General features: G+C 38.4%; 1 long non-coding RNA gene across 1 annotated transcript; it reads left to right on the top strand.

Moving 5' to 3' along the window:
- The first annotated feature begins 4835 nt into the window (after nucleotides 1-4835).
- On the top strand, nucleotides 4836-5356 carry LOC138129913 (uncharacterized). Its single transcript, XR_011159423.1, has 2 exons — nucleotides 4836-5035; nucleotides 5093-5356. It is a non-coding gene; the product is annotated as an uncharacterized lncRNA (long non-coding RNA).
- Nucleotides 5357-11457: the final 6101 nt, after the last annotated feature.

The following is an 11457-nucleotide window of genomic DNA, read 5'->3' as shown; positions in this document are numbered from 1 at the left end:
ATTTCTAATTTAAAAGAAATAACACATTTGATTTAGTAGTTACTGTCATTGGTATTGTTGGTTACGCCAAAATAAAAATTCAGAAGGACCCCTCTTGTGAATAACCCTGTATAGTGTATTAATGGACCTCATTAATACACTATTTTTCATTAATCAACGATTTTTGCGATTTTGATTTATAGCTCCTCCATAACTGCACAATTACGAACTAGGTAACTAGGTTTTCTTAGCAACCGTGATTTTTACGTGAAATTGAATGCAAATGTAGTTGACGTCTTCTGACACTTTCTGTGGAAAAGTGAATAGAAAGTGTTGAAAAATTTAAAAATGGCCTACCCTGAGGACAAAAAAAAGGATGAAGGTATTTTATAAGGTCTCATCTTTATCGAAAAAAATTAAATTGGTTTTGATTTGGCTTTAATTTGAAATTTTGTCACAAAAAAAAAGTTTGCGGTCAACGAAAAATTTTTGTAATCAACTCGTTTGTTAATGGGCGATTAATAATCTCAACTATTAAAGGCACTCACTCGCTATACTCGTTCGTGCTTTAAACAGTTTCGATTATTAATCGCCTTCATTAACAAACTAGTTTATTAAATAACTATAAATGAACCCTATTTTTTAATTATTTCACGTTTTTTTTTTTAAATACCGTCAATTATTTCAGTTTTACTATCAGTCATCGTCTTCGGCTCCGGGATCTTTAAATCCCCTCGTGAATCTTTGGTGTACTCTGTATTGGGTTCCAGAGCATCGGTCCCTTTCAGGGAAGCTTTGTCAGTCATTTATATTTAGTGAAAAAAAATATTCCCGGACAGGGATTCGAACCTTGGACTGATCAAAAGGCTTTTTTCAGGTTTAGGAAGAATTTAATCCTGCGCCAGGGACCCTTATTTATTTCCGACATAGTTTACCGCTGCTTTTGGTTTTATTACGTGATCGTTAATTTTGAAAGGGTCGAAAAGTTTGTTGTTCGTTCTTTTTCTACTAAAAATAATGAACTCGGTTTTTGATTCGTTTAATTTCAATTTCCAACGGTCGAAAAATTTTAAAAATCAGCCTCAAGTGTAGCCGGTTTGGGAGAAGCGCGACTTGGGCATAAAATGAATGGGCATATATCGCAGTGTCGTCGGCATACAACACTAAGTTCGTTTTTGAAAATTCCGGTAGATCATGAATATAAAAATTGGACAGGGATGGACCAAGTACCGACCCTTGGGGACGCCTGCTGTTATTATTCTTTCAGTTGATATTACATTGTTTACCCGAACTTTGATTTTTCGATCACGATACGAGTATGTGCCTATTAATTTTATGAAATTTACATTGTGCAATTCATATAAAAGATCTTTGATCCAAACTCGATCAAAGGCCTTTTCAATATCTAGCAGTGTAAAAACAGTGATCAGGGAAGTAATTCAATTTGAGTACTGCGTTTATTATGTAGGTGAGTTGCAATTTAGTTTTTCTTGAAACGTTTTTAAGTATGTTGTCTATCTGATCTTCCCCTGTAGCTTTGTTTGTTTTTAATTTGTGTAAAATACAACCAATCTCATTTGGATTGGTTATAACGTATTCATTATCTGTGACTGTTGGTTGTTTAGTGATGTCGTCAATAATGTTTTCAATTTTGATGTATTCAGTGTTGTTTGCGAAATCGTTGTTGTGTATTTGTTGGAAATAGGAAGCAAGGCATTCTGACTTTTGTTCATCGCTTATTGCTTCCAAGTTGGTGTCAACGAACGGGGAAATTTCACTTCTTTTTTTTGTGCGAGATCTGGCAATTCTCCATAAGGAATTGTCCTTTGTGGTTGCCTTTTTTAATAGGTTTTCCCACTGCTCATTTTTGTGTTTTGTTAATTGTTTCATTGATTATTCTGTTTAAATTTTGTACGTGTTGTTGCCAGTTCTTTGAAAGAGTTTGCGTGTTTTATTTCTGATTCTAATGTGTTCTAAAATTTCGTATTGTGGTATTGTGGATTTCCCTGGTTTAATTTTGATGCGTTTTGAATGTTTGTTTCGTGCGCGAATTAATGTTATGGTGAGTTTAGTAATTTCGGTGTCAATTTCTGAAGTTGTAATTTTTGCCTTAATTTTGATTAATGTGTCTAAAGTGTTCCTAAATTGTTTCCAGTCTGTTTTTATATGAGTGTATGTACTTGTCCAAATTTTGTCGTGTAACATCGTTTATGTGCATTTCTACAGGGTAATGATCAGATTGCAGTTCATGTAGTGTATTTGCAACTGTGTAATTTGTTATATTTTTTATTAGGAAAAAGTCTATTGTAGAGGGATCTGAGTTGTTACTTGGATAATGTGTGTGTGAGGACGGGCTGATTCATGTTGATGTTAGAACTGTTAATCCAATTGTGTAATGTTATGCCGTTTGTGTTATTGTAATTATTTGCCCAATCAATATGTTTAGAATTGAGGTCCCCTCCAATTATTATGTTATTGTGTGTATTACAAATTTTCCGAATGCTTTCAATTTTATATTTGTTGCACGGCCGCTTGTAAACAACCGCTATGACGACATTATGTCCACGTCATGCATTTTGAGGAGTTCTCCTAATTTATCTAGAATGCCATTTGCATTCCAAATCATCAGCTTTACGTATTTCTCCTTTGTGGTGAATTATACTGACATATTTTCGGAAAATTCCATAATAATAAATTTTTCCAAAGGATCGTTACAATTTTTTAATTTTGGTGTGAGTTCCCTAACAATTTGGATCATATTCTTAATATTTATTACTTGATTTAATTTGCGAATTTCCGAAACGAGATTAAAAAAATTCACTATAATTACTCGATTGTGATTGATTTGGAGTCGGGGCTGGGGCCTGGTCTTGAGTGGCGGCAACCTTCTCAGCAAGGCGGGACTTAAGAGACTTCATGTGAGCCTCGGCGGGGTTGGGGCTAGAGTACTCCATTTTCTTGTCGTCGTCCACGGATTTTTTGTGGGAAGTGGCGCCGGTTGTGGGTTCCACTCTTCTCTCCGCCGCCGCGGCTTTTATTTGTTCCACATAGGTCCTTCTTGCTTATTAGGCCTCACACAACCTCACCAGGTGACCTTGGACACAATTTGCAAATTTTAATTTTTTCTGGTCTTCTGGCACATCCTTCTTTAACGCACACCCTCTTGTCAGGTGATTCTCAGCACATTTTAAACATTTTACGGCAGAATAACAGTTTGGGACAGAGTGGCCCCAATCTTGACACTTGTGGCACTGCACAGTTTGCTTCGTATTGATCAGCTTCTGCCACCTTACTAGACCCACATACTCAACCGGTTTGGGTCGGCTGTTGGCAATTTTCGCCGGTAGCTCAGTCTTGGGGCGAGGTAAGAGGACGAATCAACCTGACCCAAAAAGACGAGGTGAAAAGGGCGTCAGGATCCTCCGGCACTGCTGTTTAGGGAGTATCCGGATCCGGAATTTTAACACCAACACAACACAGGCGCGATTTTGCAGGGAATAACGATGACCTCACTTGCTCTGCGGCCATCCGGACATCGGGAATATCTTGATCGCGATTTTTTATTGATTTCAGTCGTTTTTTTTTTTAACGGGAAGTTAAGTGTTGAACAAATCTGACAAACAGCAGCAAGTGTAGACAATTTTAACACGGACACAAGCGCGATTTTGCAGGCAATAACGATGACCTCACTTCCGGACATCGGGAATATCTTGATTGCGATTTTTTATTGATTTCATTCATTTATTTTCAACGTAAAGTTAAGCGTTGAACAAATCTAACAAACAACATTGAAACAATTTTTTTTCACAAACAACGGTTGACATGACGACGTCCTCCGCACACTTATTAATCATTCGGTTTTTCGATGGCATAACTGTTTGATATTCAGCTTTTGACGACTTATGTTATTTGGACCACACACTGAATCATGAGTAAAGAATTTAATGGTACACTTATCTCATTTTGACCAAAAATTGACTTACAATCGTTTGCCCGCCCACCAGAGATATTACAATTGCCCCATTTGACGCGAGAGAAAAATGGTTAAACGGACTAAATGTGTCTGTGAACACGGCCTGAATAAATACCCAGAATATTTTATAGTAGATAAGTTCCGTCATGCCACAAGGAAACCAGCTACCTATTCTTTCCTTTTTTTATTCGCGAAAAAGGTTTGTTCTATTTTTGCATTTTGATACCATTGGCGTAGGTAAATTTATTGTGTTAAAATGAGATTTCACTTGTATTAAATTGTTAAGCATAATCTCATAGTCAGCCCCAGCATTACATTGATTTAAAATAGAGTTGCAAATATGTTTGCATTGCCCTTCTCACATTTTTCATCGATGCGTAAGTTGACTTCTCCATTCTGTTGTGCAACAAATGGGAAATGATCATGTAGAAGTTCTTGTGTCCCGCGAGTGTTTTCAGTGGCTGTTTTTTTACAGCTGCTTCAGAACAAGAGCACTTAAAGCTTTGGGTACAGATGTTACACCGTTCGCAACGGAGAGTCCGACAGTTGCAGTCGGCATAAACTAAATCCACTTAATAAAAATCAATTTTGGTTGCTGAGTGTACAAGAAATTTACACCAACTTTCTTCAGCAACTGCTTCTAAACTCTTAGACATTACTCGCTTGTGGAACTTGTTAACAAGAAAATCCCGATGAGTAGCTGTAGGTCTTAAAATTGAAGCAATTCTCCCAAGCAAGTGTCTAGTCTTCTAACTGTCTTACCACAAAAATATTTGTAGTTTAAATTTTTATCTAGAGCCTCCAAATGTATTTTTTGTGCCTCCGGTCGGCATGACTAAAGTTTCGAGTAGCCTTGAGCGGCCAGAAACTCAGTGTTGCGGGCCTAGGTTAGAAAACGAACTTTAGGGATATTACGTTATTAATATCAGTGTTGGCAACGTTTGCTGTCAATTGATGTAGGTCAAACGTGTCAAACAAAGAACCAAACAAATTTAATCACCGTTGAAATAAGTATTCCGAGCAAAAACTTTGCAAAATGTTAACAATAATGGACTTTTACTCGATTGCAAATAATAATTAAGGGTATGTATAACTGATGATGTGCAACAAATGATATTCAATGCGTCTTGTTTTTTTAAGTTACCCCCAGACACTGACTGAATGGCGACAAGAAAAGTGAACAAACATTATTTCAAATTCAATGTAATTGTCTACCAAAAGTACTAAAAGGAAATAAACATATCTGGGACATCCAGTTCTAAATTAAAATGAGAAATGGAAGTGTATTAAAAATGAAAATTGACATTCCTTGGACATTCCTTTAACATTAAACACTAAACTTAAATGAAACTGTGAAATTAAATGTATTTAAGTGCTAAATAAAAATTAACAGTGGCAACATCACTCTTACTTAAAATTAACATTAATGGTGCAACGTGTGCATTGAGAAAAGTTTATGTTTGGGACAGAGTTTTTCAGCTTTACATCAAGATTATCAAGATTTGTTGTTAAACCTTCTGAAATCACAGCTTGTGTGTTCTCTTGATGCTCGTTTACAATATTTTGAAAACTTGAACTGGATGTAGATGCCACAGCTGCTGGAAATGAAGAAGTATTTCGTGCAACTAACTGGTTGGTTAGGGCTATTTTGGCCTTAAGTGAATCCTCAATGTACCCTTCGGCGACTGCAGTGCTTTTCCAATTACCGTGCCTTTTTATGGTTGTTATATCGGCTCCTTCTCCTGCTAGTAGTGTGGCGCTACTCCTGCAAAAGCAGTGGCCAGTATATTCGATAGCGTTTGGCAATTTTAAATATGCGGCAATCTTGGATGGCATTTTCCCGAAAGAATGAATACCCACAGGCTGCCTTGTACACTTATTATTTGCATAATATAGGAAAAAGCGTCGAAGTTCTAGATTTGGTGGCCTTAAAGAGATATATTTCTTGATTAATCCGATCCACAATGGTTCGGTGATGCAGTTTGTTCTTGGTCTTTTTGTTTTTGTTTCTAGGATGGATATGACGATGACATCATCACGAACCTTCACTTCGTCAACTTTTAAACTTGCAAGTTCATGTCTACGACATTGCGCGCACATGCCTATTATTAAAGCCACCTAAAAAAAGACTTCAAAATTTGGAAAAAATACTAACATCAAGACCCTAACTTTCATCAGAAGGTAAGTCTCATCTGGTGCCTCATTTATAAACTTTTCTATCTCTTCGATTTCTAATATTCTGGATTTTTTTGCCACATATCCGTCTTTCGTTCGTTTTAAAAAAGCAATGAGTTTTGAGTAGTTTTCAATATTGATGTTCTGTTTAATATTAAGAGTTGACTTCAACATTGAATAAATCGACCACAGTGTGGATGATTTTAAATTTTGAGACTTGGCTTGAAAATATGCAAGTAAAACAATACTCATTGTAGATGGTGACATCATTGTCTTCGGCCCATTTCATAAATATATCATATTCTTGCCAATACCTCTTCATGGATTTTTGGGGCAATGAATTATTAATTGCCATTTCCGCAGCTTCCTTAATATGTGCTGGGGTATCCATTTTCTTTAATGGGGCTATATTACCACGCGCAAATTGTAAAAGAATTATAGAAATGTCAAGAAAAAAAGAGATCTTGATTTTTTAAATTCAAAAATATTTAGTATTAGTAACCTTGCCAACATAAAAAGGGAACCAAAAAAAGTTCCTACAATGAAAAATTAAACACATTTTCAAACAAATTTTCAAACAAATGTATTAATTGTCGGCACAAAAAATCTTGTGTATCACACGTCCAGAAACTGTTTTGCGAGTACTCGTAATTGAGGGCCTCGGCCTACGGCCTCTGCCCCCAAACCTTACTCATACTCTGCTACAAAGTCTGATTTCTGTCTTTTACCAGTAATGCCTTTAAGTGTTAACAAATTTAATCGAGTACACTCATCTTGCCTTGCAATAAAATAGTAACGCTGAATGTACCCAGTGCTTTACAAAGTGCAAAAAAGATTCTTGATTTTAGGAGTCTCGTTTTTATATAATGTACTACGGTTACAACCCGCGTCAGCGCAATATTCAGATTCATTCCTTTGGAAGCCAGAGTTTCTCTGTGGATCATGCAATGTGTCCAATCAAGTGCCCTGTGGAGATTTTTTTTTCACAATTGCTTGTATATTTTGGAGTCTTCCAGACATTGTTGGGAAGACTTGGTTGAGATGGCATATTTTTTTTACATTTTTACTGACACAACTTACTATTACAGAAGCTATAAATTTGTTTTTCTTCAAACGTCCGTAAATTATGACATTATCCTTAACGAGCTGACGAGCGGCAGATAAAGTTATTATCTCCGCTGAGAGCGGCAGATAAAGTTATTATCCCCGCTGATGGCGTCCGTGAAGTTATTATCTCCGCTGATGAGCGGCAGTAAAGTAAACTAGCTAAATCATTTGAAATTCCTACCTGGTTTCTTAACATGTCTTAAATAATTTGTTATGAAGGTTTGAAGAAAAAATAGTATATGTTATTCGGAGCAAAAATGGTTTTATGTGCTTTGGCTGGTTTGTCTGCCTCACTGCGTTCGGCAGCCAATCTACCAGCCGCAGCACATAAAACTTCATTTTTGCTCCTCATAACATAATATACTATTATTGCAATAGTTCCTACAAATTTTGTTTCTATAATAGCAATAATTCAAAATATGCAGCCCAAAATCAGATATTTTTTTAAAAATTTTGTTAGATATACCACCTCGCCTATCTACTTTAATGTGAGATTAGCATATTAGATATGATATGCAGTTTCTTTTTTATTTTAGTTTATTTTTTATTTATTGGCGGTCAGTGGGACATTTGGTGTGAATTGTTTGAACTAATTATTAGAACACATACCGGTGGCTATTCAAATGGTTTATGTTTTTAAAACAAAACGACGGTGTCTTGGTGACTTCTGCCCTCTGGTCCATCGTGCTGATAAACGTTGTGTTTTCAGCTGAGTGGAGTAAAATCCTCGATTCGTGGAAGTGGGTATACATCTGGTTTCGTAATGAAATTTAACTTTCGATAGTCTCGTCTTCCCGTCCAGTTTTGGTACAAGTACCAGGGGCGTGCCTCCGGCGCTTTCTCAAGCCTCCACTATATCGTTTTCCAGTGGATTTTCTACTTCAACTCGAAGGATGGCGTTTCTTCGGGGGGAAATCCGGTAGGGTGGACTCGAAATTGGGCAGTGATTGTCTATAATAATGTGGTGTGTTGCATATGGGGACGGTGGTCCGTCATTTTCAAATAGATCGGCGATTGTGTTCAGCATGGTGTTCAAATCGCAAATCGCTGCCGGTGGAGCATGTTGTCCCTGACCTCGGGCGAGAGCCGGGGCAGTGTTGGATGGTGCACTGATACCATTGCAATTCGATGACGCATCAAGTCAGCGTTGCTCATGGATCCTTTGTTTGCTGCAGCCACACCAGCGCCTTTTTGTCAGTTCGCAGGATGAACTGTTTATCCTCCAGGTACGGACAGTAACGTCGCATGGCCCATACGACGGTGAAGCACTCCTGTTCGTTGGAATGGTAACGCCTCTCGTTTGTGTGGAATCTGGCGCTATTGTAGGAGATTACTCGCCATTCGGCCCCTTCTTTTTGGTACAGGTCCGCGGCTATATCGACGCCGCTAGCGTTCCTGGAGGACGAACGTCTTGTTTGAATCGGGCCCTCTTGACGCTGTCGGATGACTCTTGCTCCAGTACCCCCCCCCCCCTTTGTAGGGCCTTTTCTGCGATAGGAGGTCCGTGAGTGGGTGTGCGAAGTTCAGCACATAGTCACGCAACCAGTCCTAGGAAACCTCTGAGTGATCGCCGGTCCCTTGGCGGCGTGGCGTCCTGGAACTACTGGAGGTGCAGTTCTTGTGGGTGGTGGGTGGTGACTACGTGTCCGAGGTAGTTGATTGTTTTCTCTCCTAGGTGGCATTTTTGTGGTAAACAGCACAGGCCGTGTATCTGCAGTCTCTCGGAACACCAACCGGAGGCGTCTCAGATGTTTTTCGTAGGATTCGGAGTACCCTACGATGTGGTCGAGGTACACCATGGTAAATTTCCGCAGGTGACTCGGAAGAACCTCCTGGCAAATCAGTCGCTGGAACGTTGACGGAACCCCTTTTAGTTCGAACGGCATGACGCAGAACTGGTAGAGGCCGTCGTCTGGTGTTGAGAAGGCGGTGTACTGTTCGCTCTGCCCTAGGTCCCGGAGCGTCTCCTGGATGATCGGGAGCGGGGCCGCTTCGTCCTTGGTGACTGCGTTCAGTCGGCGATAGTCTACGCAGAACCTAGGTCTACCGTCCTTATTTTTTACAATCACGATCGGACTTGCTCGTCAATCATGAGTTTTTTTTTTTGTCTGAGTAATGGTAGGCCCGTACCCGGAATGGCGTGTGATCTTTCAAGTGGATTGAATGTTTCGTCGTGGCCGAGACAGTGCTGAAGAAGATTGTGATTATGTGTTCAGCACCGATGTAGAGGCAGCCACAGTGGACGTCCAAGCACGCCCGGTGTTGAAACAGGAACGAGTAGCCAAGGATAGCAGTTTCCACCAGGTCGTCGAGGAAATTTTTATTGAGGGGGTGAAAGGTGTTTGAATGAAAACGCTTGTGTCTTTTTGTCGACCAACTTTGTTCCAGTCTTGGAACATTCGGTGTCTGGCGTCTCCGAACTATTTCATGGGGTTACCCTTTGGTGTGAGGCTCTTGATGAGAATTTTCTAGTTGTTCTGCCCGATAGTGTTATTCGTATTAACTACATGACTTCTACATATTGAACATTATGTTCGGGATGTTTTATGTTACGCAGTTTCTGTTTTATCCTCGTATGAGGACGGTGTAACAATATTAGCACCGTTAAAAGAAACTGCTGAATTTACATGTTTAATACAGAGTGTGCCAGCCAATACAATACATCTTTTTTATTCTATTTACTGATCTTATTTTACCATTTTCTGTTAAGCCATTAATGCATAAGATTTATTTGCGGATGTAGGAAACATATTTTTGGATTGGTAGGTTCTGAATTACGTACAGGGTGTTAGGTAAATGTCCTGCCAGACTTTAACACTTTCGCTGCGGCAATTAATTAGCATACTATTACCGAGTGCGGAGGTAACATGTAGTTGTAACTCAAAATAATTGTTATTTGTTCGTTTTTTTTAAGACGCGCACGTGTGCCGTCCGCGTGGGATATGGTAAACTGCGCACACTAGTCGAATTTAACAGCCAGCAACCTGAAGGTCCCTTTAAATAGCAGGTAAATTGCGCACCAGTGGTGACGACGGGGGTTCGGTCATAATTATCACTTTATAATCCTCGTGCGGGACTAGATAATGATCTTTTTTTTAACACTTGGGCTTTAACACTGCGAAATAAATATTACCAGACTTAGATAGAAAAACATTTTATTTACATTAGGCGGTACATCTTAGGGTTCTGTTGGTAAATTGCGGTAACTAACAGTTTTTACATAATTTAATCTATGTGACTCAGAAGTAGAATTCTTCTTATACAAATTAATGCATTCGTCTAACAACAACTGCTTCTTTATAATTTCGCCACGTTGTTTTTTTTTTCAACATTGGCGCTTCTAATTTTTATTTAGACGGTAGTCTGAAATGAAATCAGAACATTATGACCCAAAATGTGCCAGTGACAGCACCGGGCTCTCAGGGGGTTTTTCGGGGCAAAGGTTTGGGTTCAAAATGGGCGCCAGGCAACTTACTTTTTCTGAGCTGGTGTTTGTCTTGCCCAGTTGCCGGGACAAGTGCTCAATTTTCTACTTGTCGGAAAATTCAAACAATTGAGTTTCGAGATAAAAAGATTTGTTTATTCGGTCTCAAAACTTCTGACAACTTAAACTGGTTTCAGGAGTGGTGTACTGGTCCACACGAGAGCGAAAATGTTTCTCTTGTCTCTTGGGATTTAAAAAGAAAGACTTGTGGAACCAGTACACTTAGATGGCCTTAAATTTAATTTGGTCGTCACCAGAAAAGCTTTTCTTTACATGGACCGGAAACTTAAATTATGACAGTGGGTATTCCGAACAAAGTAAAATTGTTTCTATTTTTAAAAACTTTCCGAACTTAAAATTCCTTATGAATTAAATAAATGAATCAAATGAAATTAAACTCAAGGTTGATGTCAGGCTATGACCTTGACGAAAATGAATAATTGAATCCTGATAAAGAAAAGTTAAACTCGGAAAGGTTCCGATAATTTTGATTTCTAAAAATTTCTGAATATGAAAACTGACAATGATTATATGAAATTATGACATGTGAACATATATAACATAACTCTATATGAAAATTTGACTGCTTGAAAATATAAAAATCTTACAAAATGCAATGTATCAATAAATTGTGAATGTACATGAAACTATAAAATTGAGAAGCGGGAAATTCGAGGCTTTCCTTAATTAAACTATGGCGAAATGAGAAAATTGCGACTTATCTTTTTAGCCGAATTTG

The sequence above is a fragment of the Tenebrio molitor genome, chromosome 4, assembly GCF_963966145.1.
Source record: "Tenebrio molitor chromosome 4, icTenMoli1.1, whole genome shotgun sequence".
Taxonomy (NCBI): Eukaryota; Metazoa; Arthropoda; class Insecta; order Coleoptera; family Tenebrionidae; genus Tenebrio; species Tenebrio molitor.
This window is presented reverse-complemented; position numbering and strand designations above follow the sequence as displayed.